Source organism: Rana temporaria, chromosome 1 (assembly GCF_905171775.1).
Source record: "Rana temporaria chromosome 1, aRanTem1.1, whole genome shotgun sequence".
NCBI lineage: Eukaryota > Metazoa > Chordata > Amphibia > Anura > Ranidae > Rana > Rana temporaria.
The window spans coordinates 182,793,830-182,819,122 of NC_053489.1; the positions used below are offsets into that span (position 1 = coordinate 182,793,830).

The 25,293-nt window shown below is 46.0% G+C and overlaps 1 protein-coding gene across 13 annotated transcripts in view; it reads left to right on the forward strand.

Moving 5' to 3' along the window:
- The first annotated feature begins 2,689 nt into the window (after positions 1 to 2,689).
- The window catches only part of PITPNM2 (phosphatidylinositol transfer protein membrane associated 2), a 439,829-nt gene continuing 417,225 nt past the window's right edge, over positions 2,690 to 25,293 (forward strand). For 5 of the 13 annotated variants that reach the window (XM_040347302.1, XM_040347306.1, XM_040347308.1 and 2 more), the window contains exon 1: positions 2,698 to 2,981. The gene's annotated coding sequence lies outside the window, so the exon portion shown is untranslated. Of the gene's footprint in view, positions 2,982 to 25,293 lie in introns of all 13 variants that reach the window. The other 8 variants (XM_040347309.1, XM_040347312.1, XM_040347314.1 and 5 more) reach the window with 4 other exon arrangements.

A 25,293-nucleotide genomic window follows, 5' to 3' on the forward strand; every position in this document is an offset into this window, starting at 1 on the left:
TGAACAGTTAGCTGTGGCTGCTGAGTCTGTACGTTTCAGTGACAGGTTGTAGGCCCAGCCAGCGATCACCTACCATGATCGCTGCTGGATGAACTTTGGATGAACTATTCATGGTTGTCCGCACAGCCAGCGATCACTGCAGGTAACTGCTGACTGTGTGGACAGCCACGAATAACTACGGCAACTAGAGATGGGCCCGACTCGAACATTGGGTGTTCGTTTGTTCGTAGAACAAACGAACATAGGGGGCGCTCTCGGGATGTTTGTGCGCTGTTGAGCTCTCCATAAATCATTGTGAGTTAGGTATTAGAGAGATTAGGCAGGATAGTTAGTGGATTGAGCATGCAGTCAGTGTAGTGAATATAATGCAGTGCAGAGTATTGAAGTGGTTAGGGGGAACCCTATGACAGAATTAAGAAAAAAAACACATGGGGTCCCCCCAAAATCCATACTAGGCTCTTTGGGTCTGGTATAGATTTTAGGGGGACTACACGCTAAGACTAAAAAAAAAAGTCGTGGGGTCCCCCCAAAATTCTTACCAGACCCTTATCTGAGCATGCAGGCCATTAAAGGGGAGGACGAGTGAGCGGACCCCCCCCCCCACCATACCAGGCCGCTTGCCTTCAATATCACACATGGTCCCCATGTTGATGCAGTCAAGGGCCTCTTCCTGACAACCCTGTGCTGTGGGGTCTTATCGGAACCAGATCCCAGCTCCCCCTATGTGAATGGGTAAATACCTACCAGTTTACCAAAAAAGTGTCAAAACGTAAAAGTCACAAAAATAAGTTTTTGACCAATCACTTATTAAAACCAACACCCCAGCCCCCCCCCCCCCGGTTTTTTCTGACTGTGGTACCATTATCGGTAACCCCAAGCCTTGGTATTGCATTGCAGGATCCTAGTGCAGGTTACTTACCTTGTCCCCAAGATCCTGCGATTTTCCCACCGCTTTGTCTTCAGCACGATGTTCTGTGTGCTGGGCTCCATTCTCTGTGAGTGTTGCGACGCATGGGGGCGGAGCCCTGCTGCAAATTTAAAAACTACAAAATACATAAAGCATACAGTACACTGTAATCTTACAGATTACATTACTGTATGAAATAATTTCACCTCCTTTTTTGTCCCTAGTGCTTTGTCCAGTGCCCTGTATGTAGTTTTTTTAACCACTTAAGGACCGGACCAATATGCTGCCTAAAGACCCAAGGTGTTTTTACAATTTGGCACTGCGCTGCTTTAACTGGTAATTGCGCGGTCATGCAATGTTGTACCGAAACGAAATTTGCGTCCTTTTCTTCCCACAAATAGAGCTTTCTTTTGATGGTATTTGATTGCCTCTGCGATTTTTATTTTTTGCAATATAAACGGAAAAATACCGAAGACTTGGAAAAAAAAATATTTTTCTTATAACAAAAAGTAAAAAATATCGAATAAACTAAATTTTAGTCAAACATTTAGGCCAAAATGTATTCAGCCACATGTCTTTAGTAAAAAAAATCGCAATAAGCGTATATTTATTGGTTTTCGCAAAAATTATAGCGTCTACAAACTAGGGTACATTTTCTGGAATTTACACAGCTTTTATTTTATGACTGCCTATCTAATTTCTTGAGGTGCTAAAATGGCAGGGCAGTACAAACCCCCCCAAATCACCCAATTTTGAAAAGTAGACACCCCAAGGAAACTGCTGAGAGGCATGTTGAGTCCATTGAATATTTTTTTTTTGTCCCAAGTGATTGAATAATGACAAAAAAAAATAAAATTTACAAAAAGTTGTCACTAAATGATATATTTCTCACACATGCCATAGTTATATGTGGAATTGCACCCCAAAATACATTCTGCTGCTTCTTCTGAGTACGGGGATACCACATGTTTGGGACTTTTTGGGAGCCTAGCCACGTACGGGACCCCGAAAACCAAGCGTACGCAGGGCTCGCGTAGGGTTGTGAATCGACGTTAGTATGCAATTTGCATACTATACGCTGACCACAACGGGAACGCCACCTAGCGGCCTGCGTAAGAATGCAGCCTAAGATATGACGGCATAAGGAGCCTTATGCCAGTCATTTCTTAGGCTGCAGTCGGCGTATCGAGGTTCCTGAATAAGGAGCATTCGATACGCCGGGGCAAGTAAGCAATTGCGCTGCGTAACTATGCATAACTATGCAGACGCAATTGCTCTCTGAATCTACCCCTATGTGGTTTCCCTGCAGCTGCATTTTTAAAAAAGTGTGTGCGCCTTTTTCCTGTGGGAAACGCAAAATCAAATGAATGCGCTGCTGTGCCCAAGCAAACATGGCCCGCAATAGTGCGAACCAAGCCTGACTGGGCCCTGGATGTGAGATTATTGGAGGAATTTACTAAAACTGAAATAGCTGTGTATAGTAAGCAATAAGATTCTAGCTCAGGCTTGTTCAGTCATGCTTTGAAAATGAAAGCTAGAAGCTGATTGGTCACCATGCACAGCTGCTCCAGTCTTGTTGTATGTCACAGATGCGCCTCATCGCACAGATCCTGGAGATGACCTCATACAGGTAAGGCTGGCTCAGGCGACAGCGCCACCTACACCTTGTAGTAGCGGAGTACATCCAGCAGGTGGCGCTGTCCCCCCGCATTGAGCCATGTGTGGGCACCCCCTCCCCGGACTGAGTGAGGGAATGTGATGCAGACTCGGTGTCAGCGCTGTGGGCCAGGCTTCCTATTCATACCGAAGCTGTCAAACCAGTCCCCCCCACCCCCTCCGTACTCGATATACCGCGCTTCCTCACCGTGCCCGGGGACAGCAAGCCCGATCCCTGCCGAGGCTCTGCCATGCCAGAACCCGGCAGCAGGAAGGAGTGTGCGCTGCTCCAGGCCGGCTCCGTCTAGTCTGTCCTCTGCGGGATGGGGATGTGGGATCTCCCGGGACTCTGCATGCCGTGTGTCCGTACATACATCTCTACCGCCTAGGCCCGGGTGTCACCGGAGAGACCACCGAGGTAGGTGCATCCGTCACTCTTTATATACAAGGCACGTACACTCACTGACTGACTGACTGCTGTGTATACCTACTGCACCCCCTCCCCCCATCATCATCCTCCTCCTCATATGTAAACATCATCATCTCCTGTGTGTACATCGTGCAGCACCCATGTCACCGGACCTACATCACTCTCATCTCTCCATCATCAATGTCTACAGACACCTCTCCATCCCACACCAGCACCAATGTGTGTCCGAGGAGATGGCACTGCTGGGCATTCTCCGTAGGAGATGGCACTGCTGGGCATTCTCCGTAGGAGATGACAAGCTGGGCATTCTCAATAGGAGATGCTGGACATTCTTCATAGGAGATGGCAAGCTGGGCATTCTCCATAGGAGATGGCAAGCTGGGCATTCTCCATAGGAGATGCTGGACATTCTTCATAGGAGATGGCAAGCTGGGCATTCTCCATAGGAGATGACAAGCTGGGCATTCTCAATAGGAGATGCTAGACATTCTTCATAGGAGATGGCAAGCTGGGCATTCTCCATAGGAGATGGCAAGCTGGGCATTCTCCATAGGAGATGGCAAGCTGGGCATTCTCCATAGGAGATAACAAGCTGGGCATTCTCTATAGGAGATAACAAGCTGGGCATTCTCCATAGGAGATAACAAGCTGGGCATTCTCCATAGGAGATAACAAGCTGGGCATTCTCCATAGGAGATGCTGGACATTCTTCATAGGAGTTGGCAAGCTGGGCATTCTCCATAGGAGATGGCAAGCTGGGCATTCTCCATAGGTGATAACAAGCTGGGCATTCTCCATAGGAGATAACAAGCTGGGCATTCTCCATAGGAGATAACAAGCTGGGCATTCTCCATAGGAGATGCTGGACATTCTTCATAGGAGTTGGCAAGCTGGGCATTCTCCATAGGAGATGCTGGACATTCTTCATAGGAGTTGGCAAGCTGGGCATTCTCCATAGGAGATGCTGGACATTCTTCATAGGAGTTAGCAAGCTGGGCATTCTCCATAGGAGATGCTGGACATTCTTCATAGGAGATGGCAAGCTGGGCATTCTCCATAGGAGATGGCAAGCTGGGCATTCTCCATAGGAGATGCTGGACATTCTTCATAGGAGATGGCAAGCTGGACATTCCTTATAGGAGATGCTGGACATTCCTTATAGGAGATGCTGGACATTCTTCATAAGAGGTGGCAAGCTGGGCATTCTCCATAGGAGACACCAGTGCCGGACATTCCATATAGGAGATGGCATTACTGGCGATGGCAGTGCTGTACAATCCTTATAGAGAATGCTGGACATTCTGTGTAGGAGGTGTGAGTGCTGGACATTCCCTATAGATGAGGCCAGTGTTGGACATTCCCTATAGGGGATGGTGGACATTCTGTATAGGATGTGTGAGTGTTGGACATTCCCTATAGGGGATGGTGGGCATTCTGTGTAGGCGGTGTCAGTGCTGGATATTCCCTATTGGAGATGCCGGTGCTGGACATTCTCTTCAGGGGGTGCTAGACATTCTCTGTCGGAGGTGTCAGTGCTGAACATTCCGCATAGGGGACGCCAGTGCTGGAGTATCTTTTTAGGTGATGCTTAACATTCTGTGTAGGTGTGAGTGCTAGACATTCTCTGTAGGAGACATCAGCACTGGAAATTCCCTATAGGGGGTGCTGGACATTCTCTTTAAGGGATGCTGGACCTTTTCTGTGGATGATGCCTGTGAGCCACAAGCAACAGATGTGGAGCTGTGACATGTCCCAGTACACACTGGAGGAAAGCATCATGCCAATGTATACATGTCACTTGCCACCAATAGCTGTTGGGATCGACAGTGATCCTACATGGCATGAAAATGATCCATCCTACTTCCATGTTGTGTAGATAAATGCAGATCCAGACTTCTTGTTATTTTCCCTCCGACATTTCCTTGGCTAGTATACCAATCCAGTTGAGGTTTTCATTAGTGTCTGGATTTCAGTTTCTTAGCTTGTGAGTGAATACTGACCTAGGAATCACACACATGTTGCAGCCATGTAAGGGCACTCAGCTTGTATTAGATGTCTCCTATTTTGTATTGTGGTTTCAGAATGCCAGTATATGAGAACCTAAAAAAGGAATTGGTACCAGAGGAGATGTTAGAGATGTGGCCCTTGCTTGCTCAGCTGGTGTAGCATGGACAGGGTAGCATTGGTAATCTTCTTCCTGTGTTGAATGCCTTTTACAGAAGGAGAGTATGAAGACATCTAGGCTCATTCATAGGGCACCAGTTTATTGGGTTAGTGTGTGTTTTTTTCCTTTTTGACACAAAAATTAGATAAAAGCTTGATGTGTCAGTGAATACTTGTGTATATAAAAAAAAGAGCTATATGAGTGAGCCTGCAATGCATGGTTCGATATAACACAGGCAGGATTGCTGGAACACTTCATTAACAGGTACAGCATCTTGTCCACCCATGATTTCAGTTCTTGATTGCTGTGGGCATCCACGTATATTTTATTATTTACTTAGAGGTTTTTAGATGGCTCTGACAGTTCACTCTAAGGTCCCTAACTCACAACCATACATAGTCCCACTTGGGCCAATTTGGAATGGAGGTAATTAACCTACCTGTATGTCTCTGGAGTGTGGGACGAAACCAGCGTACCCAGAGCAAACCCATACCATTAAATTAAATGTTTAAAATCACAATTGAAATCACTATTAAAAAGGCTCGATTTAAATCATAATTTTTAAAGAGCAACTGTCATCTTCTGACCCGCTGTTGGCCCCTCCTCTGACCCGCTGTTGGCCCCTCCTCTGACCCGCTGTTGGCCCTTCCTCTGACCTGCTGTTGGCTCCTCCTCTGACCCGCTGTTGACCCCTCCTCTGAACTGCTGTTGGCCCCTCCTCTGACCCGCTGTTGGCCCCTCCTCTGACCCGCTGTTGGCCCCTCCTCTGACCTGCTGTTGGCCCCTCCTCTGACCTGCTGTTGACCCCTCCTCTGAACTGCTGTTGGCCCCTCCTCTGACCCGCTGTTGGCCCCTCCTCTGACCCGCTGTTGGCCCCTCCTCTGACCTGCTGTTGGCCCCTCCTCTGACCTGCTGTTGGCCCCTCCTCTGAACTGCTGTTGGCCCCTCCTCTGACCCGCTGTTGGCCCCTCCTCTGACCTGCTGTTGGCCCTTCCTCTGACCTGCTGTTGGCCCCTCCTCTGACCCGCTGTTGACCCCTCCTCTGAACTGCTGTTGGCCCCTCCTCTGACTCGCTGTTGGCCCCTCCTCTGACCCGCTGTTGGCCCCTCCTCTGACCTGCTGTTGGCCCCTCCTCTGACCTGCTGTTGGCCCCTCCTCTGAACTGCTGTTGGCCCCTCCTCTGACCCGCTGTTGGCCCCTCCTCTGACCTGCTGTTGGCCCCTCCTCTGACCTGCTGTTGGCCCCTCCTCTGAACTGCTGTTGGCCCCTCCTCTGACCCGCTGTTGGCCCCTCCTCAGACCCGCTGTTGGCTCCTCCTCAGACCCGCTGTTGGCTCCTCCTCTGACCCGCTGTTGGCTCCTCCTCTAACCCACTGTTGGCTCCTCCTCTAACCCCCTGTTGGCTCCTCCTCTGACCCGCTGTTGACTCACTGACAGTCCCATTTACTTTAATGGGACGGCTGGTGATGCGGCAGTGACACAACAAGGTGAAGGACGTGGCGGCAGCAGGTGAGTGGATGCCCGCTAACAGGCGCTGCCATGATGGATCTGAAATGACAGGTGCTCTTTAAATGTAAGGACTCATTCTTTCTGGTAGTTAGAATTTTTAATATTCGCAAAAAAAAGGAGGTTTTCTATTTAGAATAATAAGCTGTCAGGCTAGTAAAACGGCGATAGCCAAAGCCCCCCCCCCCCCCCTTCATTATTTTATATCATGATAACTAAAATGTTATTTATTAGAAAATCTGATTAAAAATGACATAAATCTTTCCCCCTATTTTGTAGACATGATAATTTTTACGCAAACCAATCAATATACGCTTACTGGGGTTTTTATTTTTTAAACCAAAAATATGTAGCAGAATACATATTGGCCTAAACTGATAGACATTTTTTTATAGCCAATATCTATAGGAGGGGTTTCTACCATCCCTGCTAAGTTACATTTTATACAGTATGTCTCATTTTCAGTTTGATGTGTATTATATGTAAAGCTGCGTATCAGTGACCGGTATTGTCGTAATATTGAAGCCTATTGAGATTTCCATACATTAGAGCAGGGGTCTCCAAACATTCTAAGCAAAGGGCCGGTTTATGGACCTTCAGACTCTTGGAGGGCTGGACTTTGGCCGGCGGGAGTAGAAATTTTCCAGGCATCATTGTTGGTAAACATCTAGTATTAGGGGGGGGGGAATAGTGCCCCATTGCTGGTATCATAGGGAGGAATAGTGCCCCATTAGTGGTGTCGGTGGGAGAAATGGTGCTTCATCGTCGGTGTCAGATGGCAGAATAGTGTCTCATATCAGTGGGAAGGATAGTGCCCCAAGGGCCGGATAAAGGCAAGCAAAGGGCCGCATCCGGCCCTCGGGCCACAGTTTGGAGACCACTGCATTAGAGGATTCCACCATTATTGTTAAGTTATTGATTAGTAAGTTAGCGCTGCAATTTTTGGTTTGTGGTGTGGGAACACATAACGGTGCTTAGCGGCAGGCCTTTTACTGACTTTTTTTTTCTCAGTAGTGTATTGTAAATAGTAGTGTGTTGCTTACCTATTATACTAAGAGCCCATTCACACAGGAGCAACACGACTTCTAGCACGACTTTGGGAGGCAACTTGGACACGACTTGAGTATGAATCATCAGGCAACTTACAAGGCAACTTCAAGTCGTCTCCAGGACAGGAGGATTTCCAGTGGCCAATCAAACAACAATCAGCTCTGTGGGAGAGAGGGAGGGGTTTGCCTGAGAAATGTATGTTATCTTCCTGTATTGTTGCTTCTGTTAAGACAGTGATCCGACTTCTGAGGCGACTTCCATTGAAATCTATGGGTACAAGTTGCCTACAAGTCGCCTAGAAGTCGGATTGAAGTAGTACAGGAACCTTTTCTGAAGTCGGAGTGACTTCAGTAGTGTACATTAGCACGGCTCCATTCACTTCCATGCATTTTCTCGACCGCGTGACTTGGGGCGTCTTAATGTCGGATCCCAGGTCGCCCCAGTGCAAACCGGCTCTTAAGGTCAGCATGTGGAATTAATAAACATCAACAGATTTCAGTTGTGCCCCACCTGGCTGGGCCCCCATGGACAATGTGCCTGGCTGCTGAGTTATCGCCCTATCCCTGCACTCGGTGTACTGATTGGCGGCACTGATCAACATCACTAATGGGCCCTGATTGGCACTGATAGGTGGCACTGATTGGCAGCACTAATGGTACTGATTGTTAGCATTTAGTGGCTCTGATTGGCAGCAATGGTGGGCACTAATTGTCAGAACTGATGGGCACTGACAGTGAGCACTGATGGGCGCTCATAGGTGGCACTCATGGGCATTGATTGGCAGCACTCATGGGCACTGAAGGGCAGTACTGATGGGCACTGATTGGCACTGGTAGGTAGCACTGATTAGAAACGCTGGCACGGATAGGTGGCATTGGCTGGCACTGGTATTAGGCGGCACTGATTGGCAGATAGGTGGCATTGGCTGGCACTGGTATTAGGTGGCACTGATTGGCACTGACATGTGGATCTGATTGGAAACACTGACAGGTACTTTGCAGATGGCACCGATTGCAAGCACTGATTGGAAACACTGGCAGGTGTCACTGATTGGCAGGTGGCACAGGTTGACACTGACAGGTGGCACTGGTTTGCACAGATTGGCACTGGCAGGTGGTACTGTTTGGCACTGGCAGGTGGCACTGATTGGCACTGGCAGGTGGCACTGGCTGGCACTAGAGCTGCACGATTGTGGCTAAAATGAGAATCACAAATTTTTTTGCTTAGAAGATAGAACACGATTCTCTCACAATTCCCGTGGCGTAACCTCATCTTTCACATTTAAACAAAAAAAAAATTGGACTAACTTTACTGTTTCGTTTATTTTTTTAATTATTATTCATCGAAGTGTATTTTTTCCCAAAAAATTGCATTCAAAAGACCGCTGGGCAAATACAGTGTGGCATAAAATATTGCAGCAATTGCCATTTTATTCCCTAGGGTCTCTGCTAAAATATGTATAATGTTTGGGGGTTCCAAGTAATTTTCTAGCAAAAAATATTGATTTTAACTTAACCACTTAAGACCCTGACCATTATGCAGGTAAAGGACCTGGCCAGTTTTTGCGATTCGGCACTGCGTCGCTATAACTGACATTTGCGCGGTCGTGCGATGTGGCTCCCAAACAAAATTGACGTCCTTTTTTTCCCACAAATAGAGCTTTATTTTGGTGGTATTTGATCACCTCTGTGGTTTTTATTTTTTGCGCTATAAACAAAATTATAACGATAATTTTGAAAAAAATCTATATTTTTTACTTTTTGCTATAATAAATACCCCCAAAAAAGATATAAAAAAAAAAAAAAATTCTCAGTTTAGGCCGATACGTATTCTTGTACATATGTTTGGTAAAAAAAATCGCAATAAGCGTTTAACGATTGGTTTGCGCAAAATTTATAGCGTTTACAAAATAGGGGATAGTTTTATGGCATTTTTATTAATATTTTTTTTTTTTTTACTACTAATGGTGGTGATCAGTGATTTTTTTCGTAACTGCGGCCAGCATTATGGCGGACACATCGGACAATTTTGACACATTTTTGGGACCATTGTCATTTTCACAGCAAAAATTGCTATAAAAATGCATTGTTTACTGTGAAAATGACAATTGCAGTTTAGGAGTTAACCACTAGGGGGCGCTGTAGGGGTTATGTGTGACCTCATATGTGTTTCTAACTGTAGGGGGGCGGGGCTGGACATGTAATGTCACTGATCGCCTTTCCCTATATCAGTGAACAGACAATCAGTGACATTGCTACTGTGAAGAATGGGGAAGGTGTGTTTACACACACCTCTCCCCGTTCTTCAGCTCCTGTGACCGTTCGCGGGACACCGGCGGCGATCGGGCTCCGCGGTCATGGAGCTTCGGACCGGGTCGCGGGCACGCGCGACCCACGGCTGGGCACTTAAAGGGGACGTACAGGTACGTGCCTGTGCCCACCTGTGCCATTCTGTCGACGTATATGTGCAGGAGGCGGTCCTTAAGTGGTTAAGCAAGTGTCAGAAAAAGATTTGGACTCTAAGTGGTTAAACTTCCTGCATTTACACACAGAAGTTCGCTTTAAAGCGGGAGTTCACCCATTTAAAAAAAAAAAAAAAAATCTCCCCTTAGCTTCCTGCTCGTTCGGTCTAGGGGAATCGGCTATTTATATTAAAATATGTGCAGTACTTACCCGTTTTCGAGCTGCATCTTCTTCCGTCGCTTCCGGGTATGGGTCTTCGGGAGCGGGCGTTCCTTCTTGATTGACATTCTTCCGAGAGGCTTCCGACGGTCGCATCCATCGTGTCACTCGTAGCCGAAAGAAGCCGAACGTCGGTGCGGCTCTATACTGCGCCTGCGCACCGACGTTCGGCTTCTTTCGGAAAATCGTGACGCGATGGATGCGACCGTCGGAAGCCTCTCGGAAGACTGTCAATCAAGAAGGAACGCCCATTCCCGAAGCCCATACCCGGAAGCGACGGAGAGGATGCGTCTCGTAAACGGGTAAGTACTGCACATATTTTAAAATAAATAGCCGATTCCCCTAGTAATAACGAGCAGGAATCTAAGGGGGAAAAGTGCCCTCTAAGGGTGAACCCCCGCTTTAAGAAGGAAGCGTTCGTTCGTTACAATGTTTTATGTTGTTACAAACTTGGCAGACTTCCCAGATTTTTTCTTTACACCCATCCCTTTGCTCTAAGAAGGAAGCATTAGTTACAATGTTTCCTGTTAAGAACTTGGCAGACTACCCAATATTTCTTTTGACAGCTGAGAGAGCAGATAAAGTCTCTCCACTGTTATAGGAAAGAATTGGCAAACTCTGCATTGGCGTTAATCAGGGGGGTTGAATTGAGATCACAATTTTTTTAACGATTAATTGTGTAGCTCTAGTTGGCACTGACAGGTTTCACACTAAGGCCTCGTACACACGGCCGAGGAACTCGACGTGCCAAACACATCGAGTTCCTCGGCCAGTTCAGCACTGAAGCCGCCGAGGAGCTCGGCGGGACGAGAGCTCCCATAGAACAACGAGGAAATAGAGAACATGTTCTCTATTTCCTCGCCGAGCTCCTCGTCGGCTTCCTCGGCCGAAAGTGTACACACGGCCGGGTTTCTCGGCAGAATTCAGCCAGAAACTCGGTCGGAAGCTGAATTCTGCCGAGGAAACTGGTCGTGTGTACGGGGCCTGAGCCGATATAGTGTGTGTTTGAAACTGACATATGTAACAATGCAGAGAGACGCCAGCTGTCAAAATTCAGCGGTGATGTCGGGGGTGGGTGGGACTCAGCAGCTATCAAACACCAGCCAATGATTTGGCTGCTTAAGAAAGGGGGCAGGGCCACATACACGTAGCAGCCCGCCCAGATCCCATCCCATTGGCTGGTGTTTGATAGCTGCTGGGTCCCGCCCACCCCCAACATCAACGTTTGTAGTGTACATAGATTTGCAAAACAATTGGATAAAGGAATATTCCTGAACTTTGTTTTATCTCATGGTTACTGTGACAATGTGTGACTGCATCACTGCAGTGCATGTTATCTCAGCTTGCAGAGCTTGGATTCATTGAATGAGTTTACCAAAAATGTAACTAATGCAGAATATACATCCTTATACTACATAACTAAGCTCAATTTCATGCTGAATAAACTAAATTATTAATGTATCTTAAATAGAAAACTATATTTTAGATAGAATTTTACCCCAACAACATTTTATTAAAATAATTTTGATAAAAATCGAAAAAATCTATTTAAATAAAAAAAAACTTTTTTTTTAATTATTTATTTGTTATTTTTTAGGGGGTTCTTTAAAAAAAATCTTTGATTTATTGTCACCCTGCTAAGACTTGAATAATGTTACTAGGAAATTCTCCAAATAGAAAAGAGCTTAAAAAAAAAAAAGCTAATGCAGGCAGCTCAACCAAGGACTGGCAATATACAGTTGTGCTCATAGGTTTACATACCCTGGCAGAATTTATGATTTCTTGGCCCTTTTTTAGAGAATATGAATGAAAACACAAAAACTTTTCTTTCACTGATGGTTAGTGTTTGGCTGAAGCCATTTATTATCAATCAACTGTGTTTACTCTTTTTAAATCATAATCACAACAGAAACTACCCAAATGACCCTGGTCAAAAGTTTACATACCCCAGTTCCTAATACCGTGTATTGCCCCCTTTAACATCAATGACAGCTTGAAGTCTTTTGTGGTATTTGTGGATGAGGCTCTTTATCTTCTCAGATGGTAAAGCTGCCCATTCCTCTTGGCAAAAAGCCTCCAGTTCGGTAAATTCTTGGTCTCTTGCATGAACTGCACGTTTGAGATCTCCCCAGAGGGGCTCAATGATATTGAGGTCAGGAGACTGAGATGGCCACAGGTTGACTTGGCCTTGTGTTTGGATCATTTTCATGTTGGAATGATGAATGCAATTATTCCCCTAGTATTTTTTTTATAGCATACTACATTCATCTTGCCATCAATTATGACCACATTTCCTGTGACTTTGTAGCTCACACATCCCCAAAACATCAGCGATCCACCTCCATGTTTCACAGTAGGAATGGTGTACCTTTCATCATAGGCCTTGATGATTTCTCTCCAAATGTAGTTATTATGGTTGTGGCCAAAAAGCTAAATTTTGGTCTCATCACTCCAAATGACTTTGTGCCAGAAGGTTTGAGGCTTGTCTCTGTTCTGTTTGGCGTATTGTAAGCGGGATACTTTGTGGCATTTGCGTAGTTCTTCTGGCGACTATCAGAATGTAGGTAAAACAGTGTTTATTGTTCACAATACATCCTGGTTCACTTCTAATGGTTTATCCATCCCCAGCTATCTAGGCTATTAAGCGCTGTCTACCTTCTCTGAATAAGTGAGTTTTCAAGGATTGCCTAAAGGTGGACCGTGTAGGAGCTGACTGGACATACTAGCGCAGGGAGTTCCAGAGGATGAGAGAGGCTCTGCAGAAGTCCTGGCGGTGAGCATAGTTAGTGTTAGGATTTTCTTCCACTTTAAAATATAAGGATTGATCGATGATTTTGGATAGAGATGGGGAGGGATTAGAACAGCTGTCAGTGTTGCCATCTGTGTCCCCACTAAGCAAATGCATGCTCTCCGTTAGTCCTGTTTGCTGTTATCACCAAAAGCAAAAGAAAATCCACATTTTTGAATTGCCACCAGAACTGGAATAAAGGGGAAATCTTCCCATGAAGAAACTATTTTTGGCACCAACCAGAGATTCCTTAACTCTGGAGCAATTTTCTCTCACTCCCAGTCAGGGCCGATCCTAGGCAGGGTGCACGGGGTGCTCCGCACCCAGGCTCTGATGGGGGAAACTAATGAAGACATCTTAAAGGAACACTAAAGGTTCATTTTTTATTAGATCAATTGATTGCTGTAAGCTAGAGCATTTAAATATCACTTACCTCGTTTTTCCTTTTGACCTCCAAAATACAGTAATCCAGGTTGGAAAATGCCATTTCCTGTCTCTCCTCTTCTTGCTTTCCACCAGCATCTGAGCCGTTTTGCATGGTGGAAAGCAGAATGTGCTCACCCCCTCCCTATGGCTACAGCCCTGCGTGAAGATGCTCTCTTATCCCTCACAGGCATGGAGGCTAAGCCTAATGGGAACTGTAGTTCCAATTAGGCCGTGATGCAACAAGAATGAATGCGCACCGCAAACCAGGAAGTCCGTCATAATAACGATTCAGGAGTGCTGGAGGTGAATAAAATAGCTCGATTTCAACAGGTATCAAACTAGTTATAATGCAAAACATTACTTTTTACTTTATCAGCTACTGTCAGACTTTAATTTAAGAGGAAAATAGTTTTGTCTTTACAACCCCTTTAAGGGAGCATCTGTGTTTGAGTCGTAAACATAGAAACATGTGTAAAGGGGAGGAGTTAATAAGAGGACTACGCCCATGTGGGGGCGCCAGAAATATTTCTGCACCCAGGCGTCTGTGACCCTAGGATCTGCCCTGCTTCCAGTTTTGGATTTGCGACAGGAAGTGAATGGAAATTTCCCAATGAGACAAAGATGGCCAATTTAAAAAAAACTGTCAGTGGTTATAATATACTTATCAACTATAATATAATATACCCCTTATTTATTAAAGGGTTCACTATACAGTAGGAAAACGAAAATAAATTAATCGTCTTAATGCCTTGCACATTTTTTTTTTTTACTCATTTGAATATACATAATCGGAAATTGATTAAATCCAGGAATTTCCTAGATCTGTGATATTCAGATTTTTCAATAAATGAATTGTTGCTTCTCTTGATCTGGTAATCAATGGTAGGTAATGTTCTCTGTGCTGGGTGCACTGCGTCCGCGCAGTGATGACATCATACAAGAAGGTAGCAGGCTGTCTGACCAGGAAAATAATTTTATGTGAAAGTAAATCTAACATGACTGTGAAGAGATGTGCTAATGTTGGTTTCCTCTGTTTATAAAGCCGCTTTCAGTTTATGTTGTCACCGGCAGTGAGAATAAACACAGCTGAACTCTACCTGGGATCAATATTCATGGTTAAGGATAGCCAATAGATATACTGAATACTTTTAAAATAATCTGATAGTAAACACAATTTACAACCTAAATTTACATGATTTTTTTTTTTTTTTTTTTTTTCGTAACACGTTGGTGAAAAATGTCAACCATCCCTTGGAGGCCAATTTTACATTTCCTCTTCCTGCCTTGCTAAAGGCTTAAGGTTCACACTAACACGGGCAGTTGTAGTTGTTTGTTTGCTATGAGAGGTTTAAAATGCATGTATAGCTAAAACCTTATTATTTTTAATTATTGATTTTTTTTTTTGTCCGACTAAGGGTAGACACCTGTAGTAACGCACCTCATCCCAGAAAGTAAATTTATTCAAAAAAGGGATGGGACTATAGCGGTGCCCAATCATTTTATTATGTGATTAAGCACCGCTATTGTCCCATCCCCTTTTCGTTACTTTTTTAAATAACTTATTATTTTTAGTTCTGGATCGAGTAGGGAAGGGTTAGAAGATCTGTCAGTTTTTTATGGCCATCTGTGTCCCTGGGGATTCTTCCTCTCTGCATCCCTGGGGATTCTTCCTCTCTGCGTCCCTGGGGATTCTTCCTCTCTGCGTCCCTGGGGATTCTTCCTCTCTGCGTCCCTGGGGATTCTTCCTCTCTGCGTCCCTGGGGATTCTTCCTCTCTGCGTCCCTGGGGATTCTTCCTCTCTGCGTCCCTGGGGATTTTTCCTCTCTGCGTCCCTGGGGATTCTTCCTCTCTGCGTCCCTGGGGATTCTTCCTCTCTGCGTCCCTGGGGATTCTTCCTCTCTGCGTCCCTGGGGATTCTTCCTCTCTGCGTCCCTGGGGATTCTTCCTCTCTGCGTCCCTGGAGATTCTTCCTCTCTGCGTCCCTGGGGATCCTTCCTCTCTGCGTCCCTGGGGATCCTTCCTCTCTGCGTCCCTGGGGATCCTTCCTCTCTGCGTCCCTGGGGATTCTTCCTCTCTGCGTCCCTGGGGATTCTTCCTCTCTGCGTCCCTGGGGATTTTTCCTCTCTGCGTCCCTGGGGATTCTTCCTCTCTGCGTCCCTGGGGATTCTTCTTCTCTGCGTCCCTGGGGATTCTTCCTCTCTGCGTCCCTGGGGATTTTTCCTCTCTGCGTCCCTGGGGATTCTTCCTCTCTGCGTCCCTGGGGATTCTTCCTCTCTGCGTCCCTGGGGATTCTTCCTCTCTGCGTCCCTGGGGATTCTTCCTCTATGTGTCCTGATGACCATTGATAGTAAATGATGGCAAAGGCAAAATGTTACAGTTGCCTTTACCATCAGGACGAGAGTGAAAACAGGGGACGTCTGTTCTGGTGACAATGGTCTGTCTCTGCAGGTGGGGAACACGTGTGACATGCTGCATGTTTCTGACCTGCAGAGTAATGCGTTGCACTTTAGCATGCATGCATGTCTGCAATTAAAGTGATTGTAGAGCGTTGCATTTTATTTTTTTTAAATAAAAAAAGGTTCTACTTCAAGTTCCACAAAGTAGCCCCGATCCACAGGGGTCCCCCGCCGGCGCTCCTGCCCCCTCCCCCTACGATGAGTGCCCACCATAGCAAGCCCCTGGGGGCACTCGTGTTTCCTCACTCCTGAGCTGGCTCTGTGTGTCTGACACACACTGGAACACATAAAAAGCAGTGTGCACTACTTTTGAAAAACATTCTGCACCAAATCACAAGGTACTTTAGTACTGTGTGACCGCAAATGCTCTGCATTTGGGGTGCTGTTTAACAATATTTTGGCACCAGCAGTTTACAAAGGCAGCGTGTTTTGGAACACATGTAGAAAAGTCATTTTTTTTGCTCCCTTGTAAAACGGCACTCACTCATGCTCTGGCAGTGGACTGTCCCTCAGCTTGATCCTGTCCACTGTAGGGCTATGGACCCTGCCTCAGTCTTAATGACATCGGAGACCCTTAGAGTCAGAGAGAAGGGGCTGCAGGAATCAGTCCAGCCGCATCATCAAGCCTGCCGGGAGAGGACCAGGTAAGTAATACTTCTTTACCAAGTCCCCTCAGCCTTAAATGAGCGGGAACTTACAGTTCCTGGAGTTAAGCTTTAAGACACCTGTTTAGTCCATAATCTGTCCTTTGTGCAATAAATGGTATTGAGGATTGTCAGTAGGTTTGCCCCTGTTTTGTGTAGCAGTATTGGGTATTTTCCAAATATTGTTAGTTTAAGTGCATTAATTAGGGCTGAATTTAATTATTCTGCGCTTGTTGAATGGGACCATTGACTTCAGTAAGTCGTACGTTCCAGCTTTTAAGACATGTGAAAAGCAGATGAGTGACGTGATCACTCCCTCTAATTCATGCAGTATGTTCTTCCTCTTTTATGTTGAATATGTGTTCTTCATGGCTACAATCCTAAACCATATCTCATGGTGATGGTCTGGTTTTATTATCTGTTGACCAGGTTAGGAAGTAAAGCTTACTATACACGTATAGTTTCCTCCATCCATGCTAAACAGTGTGGATGTAGGAAACTCCTCTGCCAGACATTGTATTCTGATAGCCTGCAGCCCAGCACCAATGGCTGTCAGAATACCTGAAGAGTGACTGCATCTGATTGAATGCAGTCACTGTTAGGCCAATAGTTTTGCACCTGGCTCCTTTGGCGAATGTTGTTTGGAAAATCACAGGAATCGCAGTCTATGGCAGCCCGCACAGATTATCTTTCCACTGGGGATACAGATAATAATTAAACAGATTAAATTAGGTTTTGACTATTCCTCACTCCATCCAAAACAAAACCATGTCTTCTGGGGCACCCTGCGAGTCCTCAAATTGAAGGGGCTCTTAAAAGTTTGTCTCCCTAACTCCCGTGGCTCTATGTGGGTAATGAAGCCATTAGCTCAATTGATAAACCAAAAAGCAGCCAAAAAGGCTGGGACAAAAGTCAACATGAAAGTTTGCCTACCAGAGTGCCCATATTTAGAAAAACCCACAGAGGGTGTGATAATTAAAAGTATACCAGTGTATTAGGTGAGCACAAATTATCTATATCAGGGCTTGCAATTTGCTTTGAATCCAGGAGTCGCCTAAAAAAGTTAGGAGCCAGGCGCCCAGAAATGCATGTCTGGGGCGTTGTGCAATAGAAATTTCTCACATCTGCAGTGGTGTAGTGTGAGTTGTCAGCGCTCAGGGCAAGACAAGTAATTTGCACCTCCCCAACCAGGACTTTTAGCACACTTTGAGTCCCTTCCACTAGTTCTGCTTTTACTTGTTCTTCACAGTCTTAGTCTCTGGCTGCCTGCAGCCTTTTTATTATCGGTAGTCAGAGCTATCTCGGATTCAATCAATAAAAGGCTGGGGGCAGCCAATCAGAGACTCCGGCTGTGAATAGCGAGGAGGTGGAGCCCTTACTAAACCATTGCAACAAAATAGCCAGTCGCCAGCCCCTGTGGAGAGGGGGATGCAGCCAGGTGGAGGGGAGGATGGAGCCAGGTGAACAGAGGAGAGGGGGGACGGAGCCAGGTGGACAGAGGAGATAGGGGATGCAGTCAGGTTTAGGGGAGGATGGAGCCAGGTGGACAGGGGAGAGGAGGAGATGCAGCCAGGTGGACAGTAGAGGGGAGGGGGATGTAGCCAGGTGGACAGGGGAGAGGAGGGGGATGCAGCCAGGTGGACAGTGGAGGGGAGGGGGATGTAGCCAGGTGGACAGTGGAGGGGAGGGGGGTGCAGCCAGGTGGACAGTGGAGGGGAGGGGGATGTAGCCAGGTGGACAGTGGAGGGGAGGGGGGTGCAGCCAGGTGGACAGTGGAGGGGAGGGGGGTGCAGCCAGGTGGACAGTGGAGGGGAGGGGGGTGCAGCCAGGTGGACAGTGGAGGGGAGGGGGATGTAGCCAGGTGGACAGTGGAGGGGAGGGGGGTGCAGCCAGGTGGACAGTGGAGGGGAGGGGGATGTAGCCAGGTGGACAGTGGAGGGGAGGAGGACAGAGCCAGGTGAAGGGGAAAACAGAGCCAGGTGGACAGGGGAGAAGGGGGATGCAGCCTGGTGGACAGGGGAGAAGGGGGATGCAGCCTGGTGGACAGAAGAGAGGAGGGGAGGCAGCCTGGTGGACAGGAGAAGGGGGATGCAGCCTGGTGGACAGGAGAGGGGGGAATGAAACTAGGTGGAGGGCAGAACAGAGCCAGGTGGACAAGAGGAGAGGAGGGGATGCAGCCTGGTCCCCTGGCACAACTCGCCTGGTAGGGCTCTTTTTGTTTCCCCAGCTGTGCTGTGACATATGAAGGCCCAGACAGTGAAGTTGGACCAAGCAGCTGTGCCGACCGCAGTCACCCACAGGATAACCAGCTGTCTTCTCCCGCTCATGACCAGTTTGACCAATCACAGGGCACCCATCGCTTAGCTCGGACAGCCAGGGGTGCCTTGGCTGCTATTGGATATAGAGCGACTTTCAGCACGCAGTCAGTGCAAGGAGTGACAGGCTAATGTTCAGAGTGATCGCACAAGAACACTCTGGATTTGGGAAAGCAGGCGCTGAACAGTTAATGGAATGACAAAAGCCCTGGCGCAGGACCTAATTTCTAGTTGCCATGGCGACCTGATGCCTGAAATTTGCCCCAACGTAATTACCTCCGTGGGTGATGAGCTGTCAGTGCTCACTCCGCTGGTGTAGTAGTTCAGGGATTTGTAATCTCCGCTCCTCTCCCTTTTCTTTCTGCAGTGCTTCTAGGGAGGATCAGAGTTATGCTTTGTGCCAGTGTTGACCAATCAGAATTACTCTGGTCTGTCCTGGAAACGCTTCAGAAAGAAGAGGGAGAAGAGTGGGGATTACACATATCTGAACCGCTACATAGGCTGCTTGGGGACTGACTGACAAAAGTGCAAGGGGTAAGGTTGGGAGGGTATACGCTGCTCACCTTTTAAAAAAAAAAATTCTGAAAAGTTTTCCACGTAAATTCAGATAGTATTGAAATTTAAAGTTCAATAAATATATTAACACTAGTTGGTTCATTTTAAAGAGTTGGAGACATTTATTGTTTCAAATGTTCTTAGACCCCTTTCACACTGGGGTGCTTTTCAGGCATTTTAGCGCTAAAAATAATACCTGTCATGCCCCCCCAGTGTGAAAGTTTGAGTGCTTTCACACTTTGGAGGTGCACTTGCCAGGCGGGAAAAAAGTCCTGCAAGCAGCATCTCTGGGGCAACGGGGGAGTGGTGTATACACTGCTCCCAAAATGCCCCACCCATTGAACATGGGTACTTTTAACCCTTTCTTTGGCCGCTAGCGGGGGTTAAAAGCGCCCTGCTAGCGGGCCTGAAAAGCGCTGCTAGAACAGCGGTAAACTACTGTCATTTTACCACTAAGTGTGAAAGAAAGACCATCTCAATCTTCACATCCTTAGCCTGAAACTGTCTAAATTTTATGGTCTTCAGTTTCCCAACAAACTGCCAAGAAAATATAGTAGAAAAAGTTGTTTTTATGCAGAAACTACCACATGTATTTTTATTTGATCGTGTATAGATAATTCAATTCAGTATAAAGGGTGTGCAGTATATTTTAGAAGACATAGGGCCAGATCCACGTAGCGGATCGTATTTTTATGCAGGCGTAGCGTATCCTAGTAACGCTACGCCGCCGCAACTTTGAGAGGCAAATGCTGTATTCACAAAGCATTTGCCTCTAAAGTTACGGCGGCGTAGCGTAATTCTCCCGGCGTAAGGGCGCGCAATTCAAATCTATGTGATGGGGGCATGTTTTATGTTAATACGTCGTGACCCGACGTAAATGACGTTTTTTTTTAACGGCGCATGCGCCGTCCGTGGGGGTATCCCAGTGCGCATGCTCGAAATTAAACCGGAACAAGCCAATTCTTACGACAGTGACGTCATTCTACGCAAATCCCTATTCGCGAACGACTTACACAAACGACGTAACATTTTCAAAATTCGACGCGGGAAAGACGGCCATACTTAACATAGGATACGCCTCATATAGCAGGGGTAACTATACACCGGAAAAAGCCGAACGCAAACGACGTAAAAAAATGCGCCCGCCGGACGTACATTCGTGGATCGCCGTATCTACCTAATTTGCATACTCAACACGGAATTCGGCGGAAACGCCACCTAGTGGCCAGCGGAAAAATGCACCTACGATCCGACGGCGTACTAAGACGTATGCCTGTCGGATCGAGCCCAGATTCCGTCGTATCTTGTTTTGTGGATATAAACCAGAGATACGACGCGGGAACTTTGAAATTACGAGGCGTATCCATAGATACGCCGGCGTAATTCATTTGAGGATCTGGCCCATAGTTGTCACTAGAAGCCGTTCACACTGTGGGGTGACTGGCATTTTTCTGATCAATGCCATTAACTACAAGGGCACATAGAAAATGACCGTTTTCTGGTTACACCACAATGCTGGTGTGATGTGTGGAAAAATGCTGACGTTTTTTGCATTCTTCCATAACACATTCCTTCTGTCCTCCACTTTCTGTCACTATCTTATGGCTGATGTAGTAACATGCATTCTACTGGACAAACACAGACAAGTGTGGACAGATCCTTAAAGGGAAGCTATAATTTTTTTTTATTGTTTTAGATTTATGTGATTGTGAGCAGCTTTGTGTAAACAGTTTTTAAAGCCTTGTTTCTGTGTACATCTAGTAGAATTGTGTGTTTTGTTTGTATCTGGTTTTAACTAGAGCCATATGACTGGATTATTGAAACTACTAGGATAAAGGGTGTCAGAGTAGCATGGTAAAGCTACACGGAGTGCATTTCCTGCTTCCTGATCAGCTGGGGGGTTGGAAGGTTCTCTCTCATTTTTAATTAGCTGTTTTATCTCCATAGGCCAGTGCACTTTATATTTCCTTGGTCTGCATATATTACATTGCTGTATCCTTGCTTGAACTTTGGGGGCCAGATTCAGAAAGCATTTACGTCAGCGTATCTCCAGATACGCCGCCGTAATTTCAAATGTGCACCGTCGCATCTTTGCGCCGATTCACAAAGCGAGATACGTCCAAAAACATGGCTTCAGCCGTCCGACGTAACTTGCCTACGCCGGCGTATCGTGGGCGCATAGTTACGCTGGACGCATTCGGCGTTCCCATTATAAATATGCAAATGACCTAGATACGCCGAATCACAAACGTACTTGCGCCCGGCAAATTAATATACGCGGTTTACGTAAGGCGTACGGCCGGCGTAACTTTCCCCCTTATAAAGCAGGGGTAAGTCATGTTAAGGTATGGACGTCGGAATGACCGTCGAAATTTACGTTGTTTATGTAAGTGGTACGTGGATAGGGCTGTGCGTAAGTTACGTTTACATCGTAGGCAGTGTTCGACGTATCTTAGGCATTCTAGCCGACGTGATTTTGAGCATGCGCACTGGGATACGTCCACGGCGTCGTTCGTTCGGGCCCTTCATTTACATGGGGTCACGGCTCATTGTAATACAACATGCCCACTGCCTTGATAATTTGAATTAGGCGGGCTTACGCCGGGCCATTTAAGCTACGCCGCCGTAACTTAGGGCGCAAGTTCTTTCTGAATGCGGTACTCGCCTGTCTAAGTTATGGCGGCGTAGCATATATGAGATGCGCTATGCCCGCCGAAAGTTACGCCATTCTTTCTGAATCCGGGCCTGGATCTTTTACATTTGTACATTTTGAAGTATTTTTCACATATCCAAATCTGTGACATTTTGCAAGTGGTGTATCCAGAGTATGGCAGCTATGGCACATGCCCTGGGTTCCACTTAAAGGGGCACTCAGCAGTCTGTGAATCTCGTTCTCTACTTCTAAGTCTTTCGCTCTGCCAGGCCGCCCTGTGGTTTCCAGTACAACCAGATTCCTCTCTTGAGTAAAAACTTGCCTCTGCAAGCAAATATTCAAATGTTAAGATACTGTATGCTCTATAGTTAGCACATCTTCCTCCAGTGACGGACACAGCTCATACTTTCACCTTCTATACAACTTACTCATTCTTTTACTAAGGTAGCCCACAAATGAGTTTTCAGCGGGCAGCGCTGATCAAGCGGCAGAAATCCAATAGAGTAGTTGTAAATAAGTTGATCAGTAGAATTTGTCCAGTCCTTGCTGATCCAGCCAAATTTACAATCCATGTATGGCTGGCTAAAAAGGGTTGTAAAGGCAGAAGTTTTTTTTATTTTTTATCTTAAAGGAGTTGTAAAGAAACAATTGTTCTTCTTTTCTTTTTTTTAATCTCTGACGTAGATAATAAAGCAAACAATACTAGGTGCGACAGTCTACCCAAATAGTATTGATTCCCTATGGGAAACTTTGATTTGATTTCTCCAGCATCAACTAAAACCCATTTCTGTTTTAGCGTGCACTCTGCTTTAAATGTAGGCTTTCTGATAAAAATCTACATTTTAAATGAGTGCTATGGCTTATATAGTTGAGTAAAGCTGTAAGTATTTTGTCTTGTGTTCACTGGTAACAGATTCTTCTCTTTGGATCAGGTGAAAGTGAATCTTTTTTTTTTCTTCCTGGAAATGGTTGGGATTTATGACAGTTTAAGGGCTTGTTTACACGGGCAGTTGGAGAGCAGTATAGATGTGCCGTTGAGCCGTAAATGTACTGTTTTTCCGCTCCCCCTTAAAGTAGTTGTAAACCCTCACATATACCCAGTGATACACAAAGATGAAACAAATCATCCTACATAAGTTTTACTTGTTTATCTGCAGTCTTTCCCTCTCTACAGCCTTTCCAATGTGCAGATCCTGTTAAAAACCTTTCTTCATCCATCAGCAGCACAGAGAAGGGGGCGGAGAGACTGCAGAAATACAGGGTGGGCCATTTATATGGATACACCAAAAACAAAAGTTGGATTCAAAATGTCCGACTTCAAAATGGTCGCCATGGTCACCACCCATCTTGAAAAGTTTCCCCCCTTACATATACTAATGTGCCACAAACAGGAAGTTAATATCACCAACCATTCCCATTTTATTACGGTGTATCCATATAAATGGCCCACCCTGTACTATCTGAGAGCTGATTGGAGGAAGGGAACACACCCCTTCTTCCAAGAACTGTGAAGAACTGTGCTCTGAATTGACAAACTGCCTGCTGAGCCCTTCCTCCCCCCTCTTCCTCCCCCTCTTCCTCCTCTCTCTTCCTTCGGAGTGACTCGTGCTGATAACCAGTAAACTTAAAGCTTTGGAGAGAGATTGGTAAACTCTGCACAGATGCCGTGACTCGGCTTTACAACCAAGGCATCGGACAAGGGTGTACATATGCATCGGCAAGAATTAAAGCCCCTGTTGCATTTGTTGGTCAGTCCCACTGCGGAATGCGACTGTGACCTATTCAACCGGTGGTGAGGAAACACCATAGCGTTGGATCGAAGAAGGCGATGCTAGTGTAAACTGGCTTTTAGGTAACAGCTTATGTTTTATTAGTGAAGTACCAATGCAGTCAATTAGACATTTAAATGTTTTTTTTTTTTTAATAAAGTGTTTACCTTTTCAGAAGCAATGAAAATGTGAACTAACTCTGTGCATCTACTACATAGTCCTTGCTGTACTTTCATTGGTGGGTGGTGAGTTGCCAATGCAGCCGTCCCGGGATTTGAAACCTCCACTCACTCTTTTTTTTTTTTTTTGCAGCATTTATAGGATGGATCAAAGTGATTCTGATTGGTCAGCGTCGGCACAGAGCAATCAGAACCGTTCTGGTCCATCCCAGAATTCTGCAGAAAGTAGAGGAAAAAGAGCAGTTTCTAGTGAATATGGGTTATCCTGGCACCTAGCATTTTCCACGTCGGTACTTTTTAAGTTTGTAGTTTGACACTTATGTAAAAGCAGATTTGTTTTTTAACCACTTGCCGACGGCCGTACGACTTTGTATGGCCGCAGGGTGGTTCTACTTCTCTGAGTGGCCGTCTTTATACGGCCTCCGCTCCTCCTGGCCACTGGGGGGCGCCCGCCACATCACTGGGATGCCGATGCGCGTGCCTGGCAGCCGCGATGTCCGCCAGGCTCCCGCGATCAGCGGTTACAGAGACAAGGATGTGGATCTGTGTGTGTAAACACACAGATCCACATCCTGTCAGGGAGAGAGGAGACCGATCTGTGTCTCTTGTACATAGGGACACAGATCGGTCACCTCCCCCAGTCAGTCCCCTTCCCCCACAGTTAGTAACACTATGCAGGGTACACATTTAACCCCTCCCTCACCCCCTAGTGTTAACCCCTTCAATGCCAGTCACATTTATACAGTAATTGGTGCATATTTATAGCACTGACCGCAGTATAAATGTGAATGGTGCCAAAAATGTGTCAAAAGTGTCCGATGTGTCTGCCATAATTGTCGCAGTACCGATAAAAATCGCAGATCGCCTAGTAAAAAAAATAATAATAATTCTGTCCCCTATTTTGTAGGCGCTATAACTTTTGCGCAAACCATTCGCTTATTGCGATTTTTTTTTTTTTTTACCAAAAATATGTAAAATACGTATTGGCCTAGACTGAGAAAAAAAAATTTGAGCTATTTATTTTTTAGCAACAAGTAAAAAATATTATTTTTTTTTTCAAAATTGTCGCTCTATTTTTGTTTATAGCGCAAAAAATAAAAACTGCAGAGGTGATC